This window comes from Sapajus apella, unplaced genomic scaffold (genome assembly GCF_009761245.1).
Source record: "Sapajus apella isolate SASKATOON/1434 unplaced genomic scaffold, GSC_monkey_1.0 scaffold6, whole genome shotgun sequence".
In the NCBI taxonomy this organism is placed as follows: domain Eukaryota; kingdom Metazoa; phylum Chordata; class Mammalia; order Primates; family Cebidae; genus Sapajus; species Sapajus apella.
In genome coordinates this window covers 77,837,570-77,860,138 of record NW_022436946.1, presented here as the reverse complement: position 1 = coordinate 77,860,138, position 22,569 = coordinate 77,837,570, and the positions used below count along the sequence as shown (strand labels likewise).

Genomic DNA, 22,569 nt, shown 5'->3' with positions numbered 1-22,569 from the left:
AGACATTATCGCTTTTTTTTTTTTTTTTTTTTGATACAGAGTCTCACTCTGTCGCTCAGACTGGAGTACAGTGGCACAATCTCAGCTCACTGCAACCTCTGCCTCCCAGGTTGAAGCGATTCTCCTTTCTCGGCCTCTTGAATAGCTAGGATTACAGGCACGTGCCACCACACCCAGTTAATTTTTGTATTTTTAATAGAGATGGAGTTTCACCACGTTGGCCAGGCTGGTCTCAAACTCCTGACCTAGGGTGATCCACCTGCCTCGGCCTCCCAAAGTGCTGGGATTACAGGCATGAGCTACTGCGCCCAGCCTGCGTGATCACTTTTATAATTAGAAAACTAAAAAACATAAAAATAAGAGATCACTTACTTATAGTTTATATTTTTTAATTAGTCTATATTTCTTCTGTGTTAAAATATGCTTCCTAATAAGAAATTAGCTCCCTGTGGATAAGAAGGGTGCCCTATTTCTTCTTCTACCCCATCAACTAGCACCTGTTATGTGTGTGTGTGTGTGTGTGTGTGTGTGTGTGTGTGTGTGTGTATGTTTTAAAGGGAATAAAATTAAACCCAACAAAACCCAAAACCTTGTTAATATTGCTCAAAATTTAACTACCCTATATTGCTGTCTTTAAGTACTTTTTATGGTCTGTTTTTAATTCTTTTCCCTTCCCTCTACTTTCCCTCTCATTGTATCACATTCTGTCACCACTATTCCTGGACCTTAGAAAATAGGAAAACACTTCTGGGGCTATCCAGATAGCAGGTTTGTTCATACTGCCCTCATTTTCCTGTATTGGAGATTTACAAGACCTGGATAACCAAGTAACAATTTGAGCATGCCACCATTTTGTTTCCTTGTCATTTTCCTAGGCCGAGTTATGTTATCAATTAAATTGTATCTTTTACGTTCAATCTTAAAATAATTTAGCTTTCCCTCAAGCTATCGATTATTGAAATTGGTTGTTTGTTGCTGATGTTGTTTATTTAGGGAAGGAGAAAGCAAAAATGCTTTTTATGTTATTGTTTTCTATATTTTCTATTCCTCCCTTTCCCCTCCTTCCCCCGTAGTGCCTCCATCCCCAAGGTTCATGTTTCTGTTTATTCCTATGAGATCTATTCCCCTTAGCTTCCTCATTACTCTACATTAAAAATCCAAGGAAGGCAGCCTAGATTCCCAGCTTCCATATGTGAGAAGTACTTCCTTTCAAGTTCCAATGTGGGTCTAGTAGACTTTTGCCCGGGGAAAAGTCGTTTGGGAGGAATAAAGATAAGCACCTTGCTTGTCTTCATACCCTGGCCTTTGTATGGACCTACATTTCGTACATTCACAAAAGAAGAATATGTTGTAAGTGTGCATATACTTCACATTTCTCCCCGGAAGTGCAGATAAGACAGTTCCCAGGAAAGTGAAACAAGAATCTCCTTAAAATAGAATGTAGGTTCTAATCTCATTATAATTATTTAAAGCTGCTATACATTGCCTGGTATTCTGGAACTGTTTTTCCCCTGAATACTTCAATCCATTAAAGTCATTATAGCTGTTAGAATAAGCATATTAGGCCAGGGATGGTGGCTTACACCTGTAATCCTAGAACTTTTGGAGGCTGAGGCAGGAGGATCACTTGAAGTCAGGAGTTCAAGACCAGCCTGGCCAACATGGTAAAACCCCATCTCTACTAAAAATACAAAAAAAAAAAAATTAGCCAGGCATGGTGGCGGGTGCCTGTAGTCTCAGCTATTCAGGAGGCTGAGGCAGGAGAATGGCTTGGACCTGAGAGGCAGGGGTTGCAATGAGCAGAGATCACACCACTATGGTCCAGCCTGGGCGACAGAGCAAGACTCTGTCTCAAAAAAAAAAAGAAAGAGCATATTAGCATCACCTAGAAATCTTTTTTAAAAATGGAAATGCCTGGATCTATGCACAGAGATTCATATTTAATTGGTCTGGGATGGATGCCTAGACATCAGTATTTACCTCCCACCCTTCCCTTATCCTGCTAGTGATTCCAAGGTGTAGCCAGGCTGAGAACCGCTGGTATAGGGCCAATCCAAAAACCTAAAAACTTTAGGGGTGTTTAAATACATAAAATATCTTTGGATCTTGGAATACATTCCAGACCTCGTTTCTTTTTAAATGAGATGAGAATTGCTTCTGAGGTTAAAATAGAGTCAAAGCTATTCACCAAATTATCTCTTCCTTTTCTACAAACATGCACACAAACATCAAACAGAAACCGCACTTCTGGGGCTGCTCAAGGGACTAACCAAGCAACCTGACCCAGTTATCTTCTTCATACCACCTGTATGTGGCATCTTGCTAAACTTGCTAATGAGGTAGCAAAGTAGTTTAGGAAGAAAAATTATCTTTAGATGCTAATAAGGCCCCGAGCCAAGAAAGTAAAACAAGCATATTACTGCTGAAAGTAATTAGGATAAAACCTAGTACTTCAACAATCATCTAGTCAAAGAGGTTACGTAATTTTGGCCTTGAACACCAAGGTATACGGAGAGCTTTGGGATATTGCAAGTCCAATTTGCTTCAATTTTTAGTTTCCAAGTACATAATAGATCAATGTTCAGGAGGCTGAAATACAAAATGTTCATATTTAAAATAACAAAACTTTTCACCCTTTAATTTCTAGTGGAAACTGGAAAATCACATCCCAATTTAAAGTTTGCAAACTAAGATAAATCACATTTCTAAGTCTTAGTTACAAGCTCACTGCAGCAATGATCTCTAAAATTGCTTGCTGTTGTTTGCAGATACATTTCATTCCTGGTTGCTTTCATTTTCAGGTTAGGCAACTAGATTAAGACCCTTTCCTCTAGAGGATAGAACTTTTTTCCTGCAATGTTCAGAGGGCAGTAAAATGCGAATCTCATGACACTCAGTTTGAGTGACTCTCTGTCTTTAAAACTTGTGGGCTTAAACTCGTCACGCTCATACACACATACTTACTTTGCAAAAATTCCTATTTCATCCTTCATAACATATAAAGAAAATATACAGGGTGACCAATTCATCTCAGTTTGCCCAATACTTTCTTTGTTTTAGCACTGACGGTTCACATCCTGGGAACAGCCCCCCAACCCTGTCCTAGGCAAACTGAAATGGTTGGTTACGCTAAAACCACCAGATTCAGAATCCAATCTGGAGTTGACTTTGACCTGTTGGACCTCTCCTTCAGGCCAGGTATTCTTCCCTGATAATTAATAAATAATATGTGTCAAAGTGGGCCAGATTGAGACCACCAGCCACCATGTAAGATCTCCCATGATGATTTTAATGTGCTGTCTAGAATGCTCCCAACAATTGTGTAAGGTAATTGCTTTTGTCTCCATGTTATGATATAAAGAAACAGGCTTTGGTAAATTTAGTGACCTATCCAAGTCCACACTGGTAGTAAGTAGTAAAGCTGAAATTGAAACCTAGTTCTGTCTGACTTCAAAGAGCATGCTCATTCTATTTTATCAACCATAAGAGATTTTAAGAAAACCAACATAGAGGAGATATTGTAAGAGCTAAATAAAAAACAAGTAATAAAATATAGAGTAGGAACGGAAATAACAAAATATCAGAACATATATGAATTCAACAAAATATACAGCACAAATAAGAAAAACAGCAGCTAATTGGTTTATTACAACTTGCCTGAAGTCAAATTCCTAAGATTCTTTATAACAGCCTTTCAAGTATTCAGATAAAGTACCACATTAGGTAAGAAGAATTTTCTATTCATATGTAAGAAATATTTTGTTCCTGATTATTTCTCTTCAGAGTATCTAAGAATGTTTAGTGTAAATATACTTTGTTGATATAATTTTTATTTTTTGATTTATCCTACATGCTTACAAAGAAAAATAAAGATCATAAAGCTGCTATTTAAGAACAGTCTGAAAGATGCAATCATTTATAATTTAAATCCTAACTATGCAGATTTGTCCTCAGTTTACATTTAAATCTGAGTTAAACCAGCAAATATTTTTGAACCAACATAATTTCAAGGATATTGCTAAAGAAACTCATGTCTGGTGCTTTTTACATGACTTTCTTGTATGCTCCTAATGTTGCCCTCCACTTTTGTCCTATTGCCTGCTGCCTTCACTGGATCCTTGGAAAGATGCATTCCAAAGGAGACTTCCTTCTAGTAGCTACCCATGGAGAAAAGGAACTTATGCACATCAGAGTTCATGAGAGTGAGTCTTGACAACAGGTGACAGTTAATGGCATGGTCCCCACGTGAATCTCTCAGCAGAATAGCAGAAACAGACATTTTGGTGCTGACCTTTAATTATTATTACTTTTTAATGTGTGCTCTTGCTTCACCGCATCTTAAGATTGTTCAGTGACTTAAAAAAATTTTTGAGGCCGGGCGCGGTGGCTCAAGCCTGTAATCCCAGCACTTTGGGAGGCCGAGGCGGGTGGATCACGAGGTCAAGATATCGAGACCATCCTGGTCAACACGGTGAAACCCCGTCTCTACTAAAAATACAAAACATTAACTGGGCATGGTAGCGCGTGCCTGTAATCCCAGTTACTCAGGAGGCTGAGGCAGGAGAATTGCCTGAACCCAGGAGGCGGAGTTTGCGGTGAGCCGAGATAGCGCCATTGCACTCCAGCCTGGGTAACGAGCGAAACTCCGTCCAAAAAAAAAAAAAAAAATTTTGAATACTGTTAGGTGTGGTCAGACCACCAGATTGACATAATCAATAATCGGCTCTAAAATTGTCAGGGTCTCAATCATAACCAAAGTTTCTAATATTGCCGTTTACCAAATACTGTTGAAATCTTCTGAAAAAAGTTTAATAAGGTGTCTTGGGATATCGAGTTTCCTTCATCTCTAGGATGTCTTTTTCTCAAAGAAGATCTAGGCATAGCACATTTCAGAGCTTTCTGTAAGGTCTTTTTCTGAAGAAAGCCTGGCTAGCCATTATGTCAGCATGGAAATGAGACACCACTAAAGTGTTGTACTCATCAAAAATAGCTAAGTTATTCCTTAGCAGGTTTTACCAACTAGCCATGATAGAATGTGAAAGATATAATTTATCCTCTCTGGATTCGATGTTCTCTAAAAGAAGTACAGTGTTTCCTAGTAGCAAGGATGACTTTCTGTGAATTTTATGTGGAAAATAAATGAACTCTCACAGTATTTTTAACTCATATTTGTGAGCATGAACAGTCAGAGCTAGGAACTCTTCAACCAGTTGATGAAGAATATTAACAATCAAACGTGAGGAAAAAAAGATTTACTTCCAGCCAGGCGCAGTGGCTTATGCCTGTAATCCCAGCACTTTGGGAGGCCAAGGGATCACCTGAGGTCAGGAGTTCGAGACCAGCCTGGCCAACACGGTGAAACCCCGTCTCTACTAGAAATAGAAAAATTAGCCAGGCATGATGGCAGGTGCCTGCAATCTCAGCTTCTTAGGAGGCTGAGGCAGGAGAATCGCTTGAACCCAGGAGGCGAATGCTGCAGTGAGCAGAGATGGCGCCATTGCACTCCAGCCTGGGTGACAGAGTGAGACTCTGCCTCAACAGAAAAAAAAAAGTTTAAGTTACTTTTACTTTAAATTAAATTGGTACTGAATATAATCAGCATAACATAATAGTGTTGTCAGATTTTTTAAGAAATCCTTTTAACTGCTTCATCTGCTCTATCAAAGGAAAAAGTAGAAAAGAATAACCTGAGAGAAAAGCAAAGCAAATTTTATCATTGCATAAACTCCTCAACATCTTAATGGTTGTATTATATTTATTTATTTGGCCATTAAATATGCAGATGTCTTCCTTCCCTGGCTATACTTTGCTTCATCCTGAATAAAAAAAAAAATGCAAGTTTCACTTTATCTGGGAACTTGTGAAAAACATTCTGAATAGTGATATAAATTAAGCCATATAAACATAAAGGACTCTCTGAAGTAAAATAGTTCTTTTGCACAAAAACTCAGTTCAAAGAGTTAAAAGCTAGGCACTACTTCTAAATACAGACTCAGTGTAAACCAACACCAGTGTAATTATGAATTATAGGTCATGTTTCCTATTTACGTAGGTTCTTTTCTACATCAATCATTATACATTAGCAAGACAAGATTAGGCACAGATGGGCAAGATAATTGCCCATGCTATTAGAATTACCATATTCCTGTAGTATGAATGGAATGGCAAATTAAAGCTACTAATTTGTGTGTTTTTTAAAAGGTCACATTGTTACACAGGATCTTGAAGGTGAACGAAACAGAAATAACTCTCCAGCTAGTTGCTGAGTTGAGAAGCTTTTTCAGTTTCCATTTTTTAGAAATTTTACAAGCATCTTTTTTTTTTTTTTTTTTTTTTTAGAAACTTAGTAGCTATGATGGTGTTGGATGGGGTGGGGCTGGAGGAGGGATAAACTGGCAAAATCTTGGATCAAGAGCTTTGAAATTTTCACCAATGGCAAAAGAAGTGAAATCAGGTTGAAAGATTCTCAAAATATGTTATATCTGCTAGCAGCAAATTGTCAATAGGATCTGTTTGTTCCTCTGCAAGCGTACAAAATAGGAAATAATTTTGGAATCTAATGTTTCTTTCTTGTATAAGAGAGATTTAACTTTATAATTAAAATTGTAATCTTTCTCCGTTGTCACATAAATATCTTCTCTGTATCCTGAATATTAATGTGTCATAATAATCTCATAGGAGGGGCTTGTAAAACACATTATCACACCCAGGCAAGTCGCATAATATGTATTGAATGTCAGTTCACAACAGCCAGATCTAAAGAAGAGTGGAAAGATGCAAATCCAGTTCAAAGTCAGTATCCATGTGACAGTGTATAGCATACTGATGAAGCCATCTAAGCAAATTGCCAAAATGCTTATACAATACTTTTACGTAAATGTACAAACATGCCAAAAAGATTAAAACTAGGCACTATTACTAAATACAAAATTCAGTGCATGCCAACACATATGTATAATTACAGATTATATATCTCTAGCCCTTAAACTAGAGATATTGAGAAACAGGGGAGCTGGAGATCTTTTATAACATGCTGGAAACCTAGTTAAGAGGATCAAGAGCTCTTCTCACCCCAACACCTCTTCTGCAGTAAGGGGAGCTTAGGGAATTGAAGTCCAGTTTTTTGTTGTGGTGTTTTTTTTGTTTGTGTTTTGTTTTGTTTTGTTTTGTTTTGTTTTGTTTTGTTTTGTTTTGTTTTAGATACTGCAAATCCTACTTCCAATTTTGATGGGTTTTTTTGTTTGTTTGTTTTCGTTTTTGTTTTTGAGACTTAGTCTTACTCTATCGCCCAGGCTGGAGTGCAGTGGTGCGATCTCAGCTCACTGCAATCTCCCTCTCTTGGTTCAAGCGATTCTCCTGCCTCAGCCTCCTGTGTAGCTGGGACCACAAGCACAGGCCATCACAACTGGCTAATTTTTGTATTTTAAGTAGAGAAAGGATTTCTCCATGTTGGCCAGTCTGTCTCAAATTTCCTGACATCAGGCGATCCGCCCACTTGGCCTCCCAGCGTGCTGGAATTACAGACCTGAGCCACTGTGCCTGGCCCTGAAGTTTAATTTTTATTGGGGATTTAGGTGATAATATTATCATTTAAAGTACTTCCATACTTGAGCAAAGGAAGATGATCATTTCCAAGCTATACTGACTGTTGAGAATTGTGAAGGATCTGAGATTTTACCCTACTTGCGATCTAACATGATATGCTACCATAGGTTTACAGGTGCTGGCTGAAGACACAAGAATCCTGGGTCAGAAGCAAATGGCAGCTTATTACTCATAGCTGTAGCCAGAATAAAAGCACTCCTGCCAGAGCCCCTATTTCCACAGAGTGATGTCAAAAAGACCAAGTTATACTTGCACATGTAGTAGGGTATGTTGCAGGAAAGTTTAGCAAGCCAAAATCTTTTTTTTTTTTTTTGAATAGTGACACTAATTATTTTATTTCTTTTTTATTATACTTTAAGTTCTGGGATACATGTGCAGATGTGCAAGTTTGTTACAGAGTTATACACTTGCCATAGTGGTTTCCTGCACCCATCAAGCCATCATCTACATTAGGTATTTCTCAAATGCTATCCCTCCCCTAGCCACCAACCCCCCTGGCAGGCCCCAGTGTATGATGTTCCCCTCTCCGTGTCCATGTGTTCTCGTTGTTCAACTCCCACTTATGAGTGAGAACATGCAGTGTTTGGTTTTCTGTTCCTGTGTTAGTTTGCTGAGAATGATGGTTTCCAGCTTCATCCATGTCCCTGCAAAGATATGAGCTCATCATTTTTTACGGCTGCATAGTATTCCTTGGTGTATATGTGCCACATTTTCTTTCTCCAGTCTATCAGTGATGGGCATTTGGGTTGGTTCCAAGTCTTTGCTATTGTGAACAGTGCTGCAATAAACATATATGTGCATATGTCTTTATAGTAGAATGATTTATAATCCTTTGGGTATATACCCAGTAATGGGGTTGCTGGGTCAAATGGTACTTCTGGTTCTAGATCTTTGAGGAATCACCATACTGTCTTCCACAATGGTTGAACTAATTTACACTCCCACCAGCAGTGTAAAAGCTTCCTATTTCTCCACATCCTCTCCAGCATCTGTTGTTTCCTGACTTCAATGGTTGCCATTTTTACTGGTGTGAAATGGTATCTCATTGTGGTTTTGATTTGCATTTCTCTAATGACCAGTGATAATGAGCTTTTTTATTATGTTTCTTGGCCACATAAATGTCTACTTTTGAGAAGTATCTGTTCATATCCTTCACCCACTTTTTGATGGGGTTGTTTGTTTTTTCTTGTAAATTTGTGTAAGGTCCTTGTAGATTCTGGATATTAGTCCTTTGCCAGATGGATATATTGCAAATTTTCTTTCATTCTGTGGGTTGTCTGTTCACTCTGATGATAGTTTCTTTTGCTGTGCAGAATCTCTTTAGTTTAATTAGATCCCATTTGTCAATTTTGGCTTTTGTTGCCATAGCTTTTGGTGTTTAGGTCATGAAGTCTTTGCCCATTCCTGTGTCCTGAATGACATTGACCGGGTTTTCTTCTAGGGTTTTAATGGATTTATGTCTTACATTTAAGTCTTTAATCCATATTTAGTTAATTTATGTATAAGGTGTAAGGAAGGGGTTCAGTTTCTGTTTTCTGCATGTGGCTAGCCAGTTTTCCCAGCACCATTTATTGAGTAGGGAATCCTTTCCCCATTGCTTGCTTTTGTCAAGTTTGTCATAGATGTGATGGTTGTAGATGTGTGGTGATATTTCTGAGGTCTTTAATCTGTTCCATTGGTCTCTATATCTGTTTTGGAACCAGTACCATGCTGTTTTTGTTACTGTAGACTTGTAGTATAGTTTGAATTCAGGTAGCGTAAAGCTCCAGCTTTGTTCTTTTTGCTTAGTATTGTCTTGGTTATGTGGGCTTTTTTTTTTGTTCCATATGAAATTTAAAGTATTTTTTTTTTTTAGTTCTGTGAAGAAAGTCAATGGTTGCTTTATGGGAATAGCATTGAGTCTATAAATTACTTTGGGAAGTATGGCCATTTTCACGATATTCATTCTTCCTATCCATGAGCATGAAATGTTTTTCTGTTTGTTTCTGTCCTCTCATTTCCTTGAGCAGTGGTTTGTAGTTCTCCTTGAAGAGGTCCTTTACATCCCTTTAAGTTGTATTCCTAGGTATCTTATTCTCTTTGTAGCAGTTGGGAATGGGAATTCACTCATGATTCAGCTCTCTATTTGTCTATTATTGGTGCATAGAAAGGCTTGTGATTTTTGCACATGGATTTTGTATACTGAGACTCTGCTGAAGTTGCTTATCAGCTTAAGGAGATTTGGGGCTGAGACAATGGGGTGTTCTAAATATACAATCATGTCATCTGCAAACAAAGACAATTTGACTTTCTCTTTTCCTAACTGAATACCCTTTAATTCTTTCTTTTGCCTCATTGCCCTGGCCAAAACTTCCAACACTATGTTAAGTAGGAGTGGCGAGAGAGGGCATCCTTGTCTTGTGCTGGTTTTCAAAGGGAATGCTTCCAGCTTTTGCCTGTTCAGTATGATATTGGCTATCCATTTGTTATAAATAGCTCTTATTATTTTGCAATACATTCATTCCATCAATACTTAGTTTACTGAGAGTTTTTAGCATGAAGGGGTATTGAATTTTATCAAAGGCCTTTTCTGCATCTATTGAGATAATCATGTGGTTTTTGTCACTGGTTCTGTTTATGTGATGAATTATGTTTATTGATTTGTCTATGTTGAACCAGCCTTGCATCCCAGGAATGAAGCTGACTTGATCATGTTGGATAAGCTTTTTGACGTGCTGCTGGATTCAGTTTGCCAGCATTTTATTAAGGATTTTCACATCAATGTTCATCAGGAATACTGAGCTGAAATTTTCTTTTTTTGTTGGGTCTCTGCCAGGTTTTGGTATCAGGATGATGCTGACCTAATAAAACGAGTTAGGGAGGAGTCCCTCTTTTTCTATTGTTTGTAATAGTTTCAGAAGGAATGGTACCACTCCTCTTTAGACCTCTGGTAGAATTTGGCTGGGAATCCGTCTGGTCCCGGGCTTTTGTTTGGTTGGTAGGCTATTAATTACTGCCTTAATTTCAGAACTTGTTATTGGTCTATTCAGGGATTTGACTTCTCCCTGGTTTAGCCTTGGGAGGGTATATGTGTCCTGGAATTTATCCATTTCGCCTAGATTTTCTAGTTTATTTGCATAGAGGTGTGGATAGTATTCTCTGATGGTAGTTTGTATTTCTGTAGGATCAGTGGTGATATCCCCTTCATCGTTTTTTATTGAGTCTATTTGATTCTTCTCTCTTTTCTCCTTTATTAGTCTGCCTATTGGTCTATCTATATTGTTAATCTTTTCAAAACATCAGCTCCTGGATTCACTGATTTTTTTTGAAGGGCTTTTTGTGCCTCTATCTCCTTCAGCTCTGCTCTGTTAGTTATTTATTGTCTTGTGCTGGCTTTTGAATTTGTTTCCTCTTGCTTCTTTAGTTCTTTTCATTGTGATGTTGGAGTGTTTATTTTAAATCTTTCCCGCTTTCACCTGTGGGCATTTAGTGCTATAAATTTCCCTCTACACACTGCTTTAAATCTGACCCAGAGATTCTGGTACATTGTGTCTTTGTTCTTATTGGTTTCAAAAAACTTATTTATTTCTGCTTTAATTTTGTTATTTACCCAGTTGTCATTCAGGAGCAGGTTGTTCTGTTTCCGTGCAGTTGTGCAGTTTTGAGTGAGTTTGTTAATCCTGAGTTCTAATTTGATTGCACTGTGGTCTGAGAGACTGTTTGTTATGATTTCTGTTCTTTTGCATTTGCTGAGGAATGTTTTACTTCCAATTATGTGGTCAGTTTTAAAATAAGTGTGATGTGGTGCTAAGAAGAATGTATGTTCTGTCGATTTGGGGTTGAGAGTTCTGTAGATGTCTATTAGGTCCATTTGCTCCAGAGTCGAGTTCAAGCCTTGAATATCTTTGTTAATTTTCTGTCTCGTTGATCTGTCTAATATTGACAATGTAATGTTAAAGTCTCCCACTATTATTGTGTGGGAGTCTAAGTCTCTTTGTAGGTCATTAAGAACTTGCTTTATGAATCTGGGTGCTCCTGTATTGGGTGCATATATATTTAGGATAGTTAGCTCTTCTTGTTGCATTGATCCTTTTACCATTATGTAATCCCCTTCTTTGTCTCTTTTGATCTTTGTTGGTTTAAAGTCTGTTTTATCAGAGGCTAGGATTGTAACCCTTGCTTTTTTTTTTTCTTTCCATTTGTTTAGTATATATTCCTCCATCTTTTATTTTGAGCCTGTGTGTGTCTTTGTACATGAGATGGGTCTCCTGAATACAGCACAGCAATGAGTCTTGCCTCTTTATCCAGTTTGCCAGTCTGTGTCTTTTAATTGGGGAATTTAGCCCATTAACACTTAAGGTTAATATGGTTATGTGTGAATTTGATCCTGTCATTATGATGCTAGCTGGTTATTTTGCCTGTTAGTTGATGTGGTTTCTTCATGGTATCAATGGTCTTTTCAATTTGATATATTTTTGCAGTGGCTGGTATGGTTTTTTTCTTTCCATATTTAGTGCTTCCTTCAGAAGCTTTTGTAAGGCAGGCCTGGTGGTAACAAAATTTCTCAGCATTTGCTTGTCTGTAAAGGATTTTATTTCTCCTTCACTTATGAAGCTTAGTTTGGCTGGACATGAAATTCTGGGTTGAAAATTCTTTTCTTTAAGAATGTTGAATATTGGCCCCCACTCTCTTCTGGCTGGTAGGATTTCTGCAGAGAGATCCACTGTTAGTCTGATGGGCTTCTCTTTGTATATAACTCGACCTTTCTCTCTGGCTGCCCTTAACATGTTTTCCTTCATTTCAACCGTGGTGAATCTGACAATTATGTGTCTTAGGGTTGCTCTTCTCGAGGAGTATCTTTGTGGTGTTTTCTGTATTTCCTGAATTTGAATGTTGACCTGTCTTGCTAGGTTGGGGAAGTTCTCCTGGATAATATCCTGTAGAGTGTTTTCTAGCTTGGTTCCATTATGCCCATCACTTTCAGGTACACCAATCAAGCATAGGTTTGGTCTTTCCATATAGTCCCATATTTTTTGGAGGCTTTGTTCATTCCTTTGCATTCTTTTTTCTCTAATCTTGTCTTCATGTTTTATTTCATTAACTTGAACTTCAGTCTCTGATATCCTTTTTTCTGCTTGATCAATTCAACTATTGATACTTGTGTATGCTTCATGAAGTTCTCATGCTGTATTTTTCAGCTCTACTGGGTCATTTCCTCTCTAAACTAGTTATTCTAGTTAGCAGTTCCTGTAATCTTTTTTCAAGGTTCTTAGCTTCCTTACACTGGGTTGGAACATGCTCCTTTAGTTCAGAGGAGTTTGTTATTACCCACCTTCTGAAGCCTACTTCTGTCAGTTCATCAAATTCATTCCCAGTCCAGTTTTGTTCCCTTGCTGATAAGGAGTTGTGATAATTTGGAGGAGAAGAGGCAGTCTGGTGTTAGGAATTTGCAGCCTTTTTGTGCTGATTTTACCTCATCTTCATGGATTTATCTACCTTTGGTCTTTGAGGCTGGTGACCTTCAGATGGGGTTTTTGTGTGAATGTCCTTTTCGTTGTTGTTGATACTATTCCTTTGTTTGTTAGTTTTCCTTCTAATAGTCAGGCCCCTCTGCTGCAGGTCTGCTGGAGTTTGCTGGAGGTCTACTCCAGACCCTGTTTGCCTGATTATCACTAGGGGAGGCTGCAGAACAGCTAAGATTGCTGCATGTTACTTTCTCTGGAAACTTCGTTTCAGAGGGGCACCCACCAGATGCCAGCCAGAGCTCTCCTGTATGAGGAGTCTGTTGATCCCTGCTGGGAATTATCTCCCAGTCAAGAGGCATGGGGTTCAGGGACTCACTTGAGGAGGCAGTCTGTCCTTTAGCAGAGCTTGAGTGCTGTGTTGGGAGATCTGCTCCTCTCTTCAGAGCTGGCAGGCAGGAACATTTAAGTCTATTGAAGCTATACCTGCAGTTACCCCTTCCCCCAGGTGCTCTGTCCCAGGAGGGTGGCGGTTTGATCTAAAAGCCCCTGACTGGGGCTGCAGCCTTTCTTTCAGAGATGCCCTGCCCAGAGAGAAGGAATCTAGAGAAGCAGTCTGGCTACAGAGGCTTTGCTGAGCTGCAGTGGGCTCCACCCAGTTTGAACTTCCCAGCCACTTTGTTTACACTGTGAGGGGAAAACTGCCTACTCAAACCTCAGTAATGGCAGTTTCCCCTCTCCCCACCAAGCTCAAGCATCCCAGGTCAACTTCAGACTGCAGTGCTGGCAGTGAGAATTTCAAGCCAGTGGATGTTAGTTTGCTGGTCTCTGTGGGACTGGGATCCCCCGAGCTAGACCATGTGGCTCTCTGGCTTCAGCCTCCTTTCCAAGGGAGTGAATGGTTCTGTCTTGCTGGTGTTCCAGGCATCACCACTGGGGTATGTGAAAAAACCTCCTGCAGCTGGTTTGATGTCTGTCCAAATGGCCACCTAGTTTTGTGCTTGAAACCCAGGGCCCTGGTGGTTTGGGCACCCAAGGGAATCTCCTGGTCTACAGGTTGCAAAGATCATGGGAAAAGCATAATATCTGGGCCAGAATGCACCACCCCTCATGGCACAGTCCCTCACAGCTACCCTTTGCTGGGGAGGGAGTTCCCCAACCCCTTGTGCTTCCTGGGTGAGGCAACACCCCACCCTACTTCAGCTTGCCCTCTGTGGGCTGCACCCACTGTCTAACCAGTCCCAGTGAGAAGAGCCACGTACCTCAGTTGGAAATGCAGAAATCATCCACCTTCTGCATTGATCTCGCTGGTAGCTGCAGACCAAAATTTTTCCTATTCGACCATTGCTAGCCACCTCAAGCCCAAATCTTTTATAATGGGCAGTAAGCCTGTTGAGCCTTGCTCTGGAAGGAGGCATTTTTATTACAATGAAAAGTAAACAAATTTTACTTTGTTCCAGATAAAGACACCATTACAGCCTTCTAAGGCTGTTCACTATACAGACATCCTTGAAAAAATAATCTAGGAAAAAAATCAGTCAGTATCTCTGAGCATAAGATGTGCAGAAACTTAAAAGACCCATGGACAATTGTCTCCCAACACTAATCAGCCAGTGAAACTCCACTTCGATATGTGGTTCATAATTCTTTCTTTAAAGATTTCCAACTGAAGCTCAGCACAGCAGTAACCTTCTCAAAACTCCATGGTTTCCATTCCGATCCCAAATATCCCCATTTTTTTCTTCTCCCTAGCAGTTTCTCCACATGGAGCCCAGTCCTCACTCTTATTTTTGCTCTGGCAGCTTAACTATTTGCTCATAGCCCAGATCTTAGATTGACCTCTGACTCATGTGTCTAGCTCATATCCTCTGGCAGGTTTCTCCCATAAACAACGTGCCAGTAACAACTGCCTTACCTAACGAATGCTGGGACTCTGTTACTGCCCTGATAAGGAGGCCTCTCCCCTCAGAGAGCACATACTGACTATGAAACTGATCACTTCTAGGGCCAGGAAGGACAATCTATAGGTATGAAAATCATTATAGGCAGCTGGGTTCAGCGCTCTCTAGCTTTTCTCTTTGTTTTTTCAATGTGTTTTCTGGGGAGGGAGGGGACTCACTCTGTTTATGTGCAATTTTAGTTAATGCTGTTTGGAATAGTCATTCAGTCTGTAAACCCAATATGTTGCCATAGAAACAGGTCTCCATCTGAAATGTATCCAATCAATTCTAAAATTATTCAGAAAACCTTCACAAATTAGAAGTAATCTAACAGATACCCAGAATGTCAGCATTTAGGTAATAAGCTGCATTTTCACTTTTTATTTAATTATTTTAAAGTCACGAAATAAACAGCAAAGAATCCAACTTAGATACACAGATGCTCCCTGACTTGTGATACAGTTCCATCCCAATAAACCCATCATAAGTTAAAAATATGTTAAATTGAAAATGCATTTAATACATTTAAGCTACAGAACATCATAGCTTAGCCTGACCTAGCTTAAATGTGCTCTGAACACTTACATTAGCCTAAAATGGGCAAAATTATCTAAAACAAAGCCTATTTTATGATAAAGTGTTGACTAGCTCATGTAATTTATTGAATGCTGTACTGAAAGTGAAAAAACAATGGTTATGTGATACTCAAAGTACAGTTTGTACATATCGCTTTTGTACCATCATAAAGTCAAAACAATTCTAAGTCAAACCACTGTAAGCCAAGGACCATCTACACATGGAAATAGAGAGATACTTAAGCTAAGAAAATTCTTCATTGATTATTTTATTCTGGAAACAGCATTATTATAGAGCAACATATGCCATTTTGAAAAGACAAAGTTATGTTTCTTTTTAAATTTTTTTTTAACTTTTACTTTAGGTTCAAGGGTACATGTTCAGGTTTATTATATAGGCAAACTGCATGTCACAGGGGTTTGGTATACAGATTATTTTGTCACCCAGGTAGTAAGTATAGTACCCAATAGGTATTTTTCTAATTCTCTCCCTCCCTCCACCCTTCACTCTTTAGTAGGCCCTGGTGTATGTTGTTCCCCTCTTTGTGTTCATATGTTTTCATTGTTTAGCTACCACTTATAAATGAGAACACGTGGTATTTGATTTTCTGTTCCTGCATTAGTTTGCTAAAGATAATGGCCTCCAGCTTCATCCATGTTGCTTCAAAGGACATGATCTCCTTTTTTATGGCTGTGTAGTATTCCATTGTGTATGTGTATCGCATTTTTTAAATCCAGTCTACTGTTGATGGGCATTTAGGTTGATTCCATGTCTTTGCTATTGGGAATAGTGCTATGATGAACATATGCATGTATGTGTACTTACGTTAGAAGGATTTACACCCCCTTGGGTACTCACCCAATAATGGGATTGCTGAGTCAACTGGTAATTCTGCTTTAAGTTCTTTAAGAAATCACCACACTGCTTTCTACAGTGGCTGAAGTAATTTACACTCCCACAGTGTATAAGAGTTTCCTTTTCTCTGCAACCTCATTAGCATCTTTTTTTTTTTTTTTTTTTTACCTTTTAATCATAGCCACTCTGATTAGTATGATATTGTACCTCATTGTGGTTTTGATTTGCATTTCTCTAATGATTAGTGATGTTGAGATTTTTTTCATATGCTTGTTTGTTGCATATATGTCTTTTGAAAAGTTTCTATTAATGTCCTTTGCCTACTTTCTAATGGGATTGTTTGCTTTTTGCTTGTAAATTTGTATAAGTTCCAAATAGATTCTGAATATTAGATTTTTGTTGGACACATACTTTGCAAATATTTTCTATAATTCTGTAGGTTGTCTGTTTACTCTGTTGATAGTTTCTTTTGCTATGCAGAAGCTCTTTAGTTGAATTAGGTCTCAATTGTTAATTTTTGTTTTTGCTGCAATTGCTTTTGGTGTCTTCATCATTAAATCTTTGCCAGGTCCTATGTCCAGAATGGTATGTCTTAGGTCATCTTTCAGGGTTTTCATAGTTTTAGGTTTTATATTTAACTCTTTAATCCATCTTGAGTTGGTTTTTGTATATGGTTTAAGAAGGGGTCCAGTTTCAGTCTTCAGCATATGGCTAGTCAGTTATCCCAGTATCGTTTATTGATAGGGAGTCCTTTCCCCATTGCTTGTTTTTGTCAGCTTCATCAAAGATCAGATAGTTGTAAGTGTGCAGAATTATTTCTGGCCTCTCTATTCTGCTCCATTGGTCTATGTAACTGTTTTTGTACCAGTACCACACTGTGTTACTTATTGCAGCCTTGAAGATTGTTTGAAGTTGGGTAATTGGATGCCTCCAGATTTGTTCTTTTTGCTTAGAATTGCCTTGGCTATTTTGGCTGTTTTTTTGTTTCAATATGAATTTTAAAAGTTTTTTTCTAATTCAGTGAAGAATGTCATTGGTAGTTTGATAGGAAAAGCATTTAATCTGTAAATTGCTTTGGGCAGTATTGCCATTTTAACAATATTGAGTCTTTCTATCTGTATTAGTTCATTCCCACACTGCTATCAAGAACTACCTGAGACTGGGTAATTTATAAAGGAAAGAGGTTTGACTCACAGTTCCACATTGCTGGGGAGGCCTCAGAAAACTTGTAATCATGGCAGAAGGGAAAACAAACATGTTCTTCACATGGCGACAGGAGAGAGAAGTGTAGTATGAAGAGGGGAAGGCCTCCTCATAAAACTGTAAGATCTTGTGAGCACTCGCTATCATGAGAACAACCTGAGGGAACTGCCTCCCATATAATTACCTCCCACAAGGTCCCTCCCCCAACATGTGGTGATTACAATTTGGATTACAATTCAAGATGAGATTTTGAATGGGGACAAAGACAAACCATATCATTCTGCCCATATCCCCTCCCAAATCTCATGTCCTCACATTTTAAAACACAATCATGCCTTTCCAATAGTTCCCCAAGTCCTAACTCATTCCAGCATTAACACAAAAAGTCCAAGTCCAAAGTCTCATTTGAGACAAGTCGAGTTGCTTTTGCCTATGAGCCTCTAAAATCAAAAGCAAGTTAGTTGTTTCCTAGATTCAGTGGGGGTACAGACATTGGGTAAATATACTCACTCCAAATGGGAGACATTTGGACAAAACAAAGGGGCTATAGGCCCATGTAAGTCCAAAATCCAATACGGCAGTCACTAAACCTTAAAGTTCCAAAATAATCTCCTTTGACTCCGTGTTTCACATCCAGGTCACTGATGCAAGATGGGGGCTCCCATGTCCTTGGGCAGCTCCGCCCCTGTGGTTTTTCAGGGTACAGCCCACCTCCCAGCTGCTTTCATGGGCTGGTGTTGACTGTATGCAGCTTTTCCAGGCACATAGTGCAAGTTGTTGTTGGATCTACCATCCTGGGGTCTGAAAGACAGTGACCCTCTTCTCACAACTCCACTAGGCAGTGCCCCAGTAGAGACTCCATGTAAGGTCTCAGACCTCACATTTCCTTTCCACACTCCCCTAGCAGAGGTTCTCCATGAGAACTCTGCCCCTGAATCAATCTTCTGCCTGGATATCCAGGTGTTTCCATACATCCTCTGAAATCTAGGTGAAGGTTCTGAAACCTCAATTCTTGACTTCTGTGTGCCCACAGGTTCAACACTACTTGTAAGCCACCAAGGCCTGGTGCTTGCACCCTCTGAAGCAATGGCCTGAGCTGTACCTTGGCCGTTTTAGCCATAGCTGGAGCAGCTGGAACTCAGGGCACCAAGTCCCGAGACTGCACACAGCAAGGGGACCCTGGGCCTGGCCCATGAAACCAATTTTCCCTCCTAGGCCTCCAGCTGCTGTGAAGGTCTGTGACATGTCTTGAAGACATTTTCCCCATTGTCTTTGGTGATTAATATTTGGCTCCTCGTTACTTATGCAAATTTCTATAGTCAAATTGAATTTCTCCCCTCAAAATGGGTTTTTCTTTTCTACTGCAGACTCAGGCTACAAATTTTCCAAACTTTCATGCTCTGCTACCTCTTGAATACTTTGTTGCTTAGAAGTTTCTTCCACCGGATACCCTAAATCATTTCTCTCAAGTTCAAAGTTCCACAGATCCCTAGGGCAGGGGCAAAATGCCACCAGCCTCTTTGCTAAAGCATACCAACAGTGACCTTTACTCCAATTCCCAAGAAGTTCCTCATCTCCATCTGAGACCACCTCAGCCTGAACATCATTGCCCATATCACTATCAGCATTTTGGCCAAAACCATTCAACAAGTCTTTAGGAAGTTCCAAACTTTCCCACATCTTTCTATCCTCTTTTGAGCCCTCCAAACTGTTCCAACCTCTGCCTGTTACCCAGTTCCAAAGTTGCTTCCACGTTTTAGGGTATCTTTACAGCAGCACCCCACTCTCTGAGCTATCAATTTACTGTATTAGTCCATTTTCATGCTGCTATAAAGAACTCCCTATGACTGGGTAATTTATAAAGGAAAGAGATTTGATTAACTCACAATTCCACATGGCTGAAAAGGCCTTAGGAAACTTACAATCGTGGCAGAAGGAGAAGCAAACACTTCCTTCTTCATATGGCAGCAGGAGAGAGAAGTGCAGAGCAAAGTGGGGAAAGGGCCCTCATAAAACTCATGAGAATTCACTCACTATCATGAGAACAGCATAGGGGAACTACCCCCATGATCTAACCATCTCCCATGAGGGTCCCTCCCCCAACTCATAGGGGTTACAATTCGGATTACAATTCAGGATGAGATTTTAGATGGGGACACAGCCAAACCATATCACTACTCATGAGCATGGAATGTTTTTTCATTTGTTTATGCCATTTCTTATTTCTTTGAGCAGTGTTTGTAATTCTCTTCATGAAGATCTTTCAACTCCCTGGTTAGCTGTATTACTAGGTGTTTTATTCTTTTTGTGGCAATTGTAAATGGGATTGTATTCCTGATTTGGCTCTTGGCTTGGATGCTGTTGGTGGATGGGAATGCTACTGGCTTTTATACATTGATTTTCTATCCTGAAACTTTGCTGAAGTTGTTTCTAATATCAAGGAGCTTTTGGGCAAAGACAATGGGCTTTTCTAGGTATAAAATCACATTGTCTAAAAACAGAGATAGCTTGACTTCCTCTCTTCCTATTTGGATACTTTTTATTTCTTTCTCCTGCCTAATTGCTGTGGCCAGAACTTCCAGTACTATGTTGAATAAGAGTGGTGAGAGAGAACATTCTTGTTTTGTTCCAGTTTTCAAAAGGAATGCTTCCAGCTTTTGCCCATTCAGTATTATGTTGGCTGGGCGTTTGCCATAGATGGCTCTTAGTATTTGAAGTATGTTCCTTCAACACCTAGTTTATTGAGAGTTTTTAACATAAAGAGATGTTGGATTTTATCAAAAGTCTTTTCTGCATCTATTTAGATAATCATGGCTTTTTGGTTTTTGTTCTGTTTATGTGATTAGTCACATTTATTGATTTGCGTGTGTTAATCATCTTTGCATCCCAGGGATAAAGCCTACTTGATAATGGTGGATCAGGTTTTGGATGTGCTACTGGATTCAGTTTGCCAGTATTTTATTGAGGGTTTTTGCATCTATGTTTATCAAGAATATTGGCTTGAAGTTTTCTTTTTTTGTTGTGTCTCTGCCAGGTTTTGGTATCAGGATGATGCTGACCTCATAAAACGAGTTAGGGAGAAAGTCCCTCTTTTTCTATTGTTTGTAATAGTTTCAGAAGGAATGGTACCAGCTCTTCTTTATGCATCTGGTAGAATTTACCTATGAATCCATCTGGTCTTGGTTTTGGTTTTGGTTGGCTTTTTATGACTGCTTCAGTTTTGGAACTCGTTACTGGTCTGTTCAGTGATTCAATTATTTTGTAGTTCAGTCATCAGAGGTTGTCTATGTCCAGGAATTTGTCTATTCTTCTAGATTTTCTAGTTTGTGTTCATAGAAGTGTATATAGTGGTCTCTGAGGCTTTTTGTATTTCTGTAGGATAAGAGATAATGTCCCCTTTGTAATTTCTATTTGTTTTTATTTGGATCCTCTCTTTTTATTCATTATTAGTCTAGATAGCAGTCTATTTGTTTTGTTTTATTTTATTTTATTTTTTTCAAAAAACTAACTCTTGGCTTCACAGATGTTTTATATTATTTTTCACATTTCCTTTAGTTCAGCTCTGATTTTGGTTATTTCTTGTCTTCTGCTAACTTTGGAGTTGGTTTGCTCTTATTTCCCTAGTTCCTCTAGTTGTGATGTTAAGTTGTTAATTTGAGATCTTTCTAACTTTTTGATGTGGGTGTTCAGCGCTATAAACTTGCCTCTTAATACTGCCTTAGCTGTGTTTCAGAGATTCTGGCATGTTGCATCTCTATTCTCATTTATTTAAAACATTTATTGATGTCTGCCCTAATTTCACTGTTTACCCAAAAGTCATTCAAGAGCAGGTTGTAGGGTGAGTTCAAACTTTCTGCTCCCTCTCAAGCTTGGAGGCAGCAGATGAAGGGATCTTAGTGGTGGCTGTGGCAGAGGGTCTTTCATTTGTCTTTTGGGGCTCCACCTCAGAAGATGCAGAGCACTATCAATCAGTGCAATCAGCCCAGGATGGGGCCACTGCCCTTTAGACCTAAGAGCAAGGGGAGGGGGGGCCTGCCTGGTGACGAGCAGGGAGAGTAGGTGGGTCCTGGAGGGAGACAGACTGGCCTCTTCTCCTTAGGGAAACTTCAGCTTGCTGGAGGTGTGGTTCAAGCACTCAGGATCTCTGCTCCTTCCTTAGTCTGAGGGTAGCAAAGGAAGTACCACAGCAGTAGCAGTGGCAAAGGGCCTTTTGGTTTTGGGAGCTCTACCTCAGAGAAACAGAGACACTGCCAATGGGATTGTACAGCTGGGGTGGGTTGGCTGCATGCTGGCCTGAGTTCAGGGCTCTACTTGGTGAAGAGCAGGGGATGGAGGGCTCACAGAGAGGAGAGACTGGCCTCTTCTCATGGTGACTGTGGCCACTGAAAGTGCAGGTAAAGCCCTCAGGATCTGTGTTTCTTCCCCAGGTAGAGCAGCAGAGGCCAAACTTTTGCTGTGGGAGAGGGGCTGTTGGTTGCCTCTGGGAGACCCTCCTCGGGGAACTCAGAGCCACTCCCAGTGGGCATGCTCAGCTGCGTTTGGGGCAGCTGATCTGCAGACCTGATTCAACAGCCCTACCTGGTGAAGAGTTGAGGGTAGGGGTTCACAGAGAAGAGAGACGGGACTCTGTATGAGGGCTACAGTGCGCAGGAGGTGCCAGCATAGGGACTATGCCCTTTGTTCCTTCCTTAGCCTGAGGGTATTAGGGTGGTACCACTACAGGTACAATGGTGGAGGGGCTGTGGGTTGACTCTGGGATTTCCTCGTTAGAGAAATGCAGAGCCATCTCTGACTGAAGTGCCCAGGTGGGGCACAGTAGCTGTGAGGGAGTCCCAGGTCAGGGGGCCCTGCCCAGTGAGGAGAAGCGGGGACAGGGACCCGGTGAGGAACAGTCCAGACACACTTCTGTGGTGCAGCTGTACTGTGCTGGGGACCCACGCCAGTTCCTA

General features: G+C 39.9%; 1 long non-coding RNA gene across 1 annotated transcript; it reads left to right on the top strand.

Annotated features, from left to right (window-relative positions):
• Window positions 1–9,761: 9,761 nt before the first annotated feature.
• LOC116549094 lies at window positions 9,762–21,393 on the top strand. Its single transcript, XR_004267710.1, has 3 exons — window positions 9,762–9,781; window positions 11,120–11,125; window positions 21,176–21,393. It is a non-coding gene; the product is annotated as an uncharacterized LOC116549094 (long non-coding RNA).
• Window positions 21,394–22,569: the final 1,176 nt, after the last annotated feature.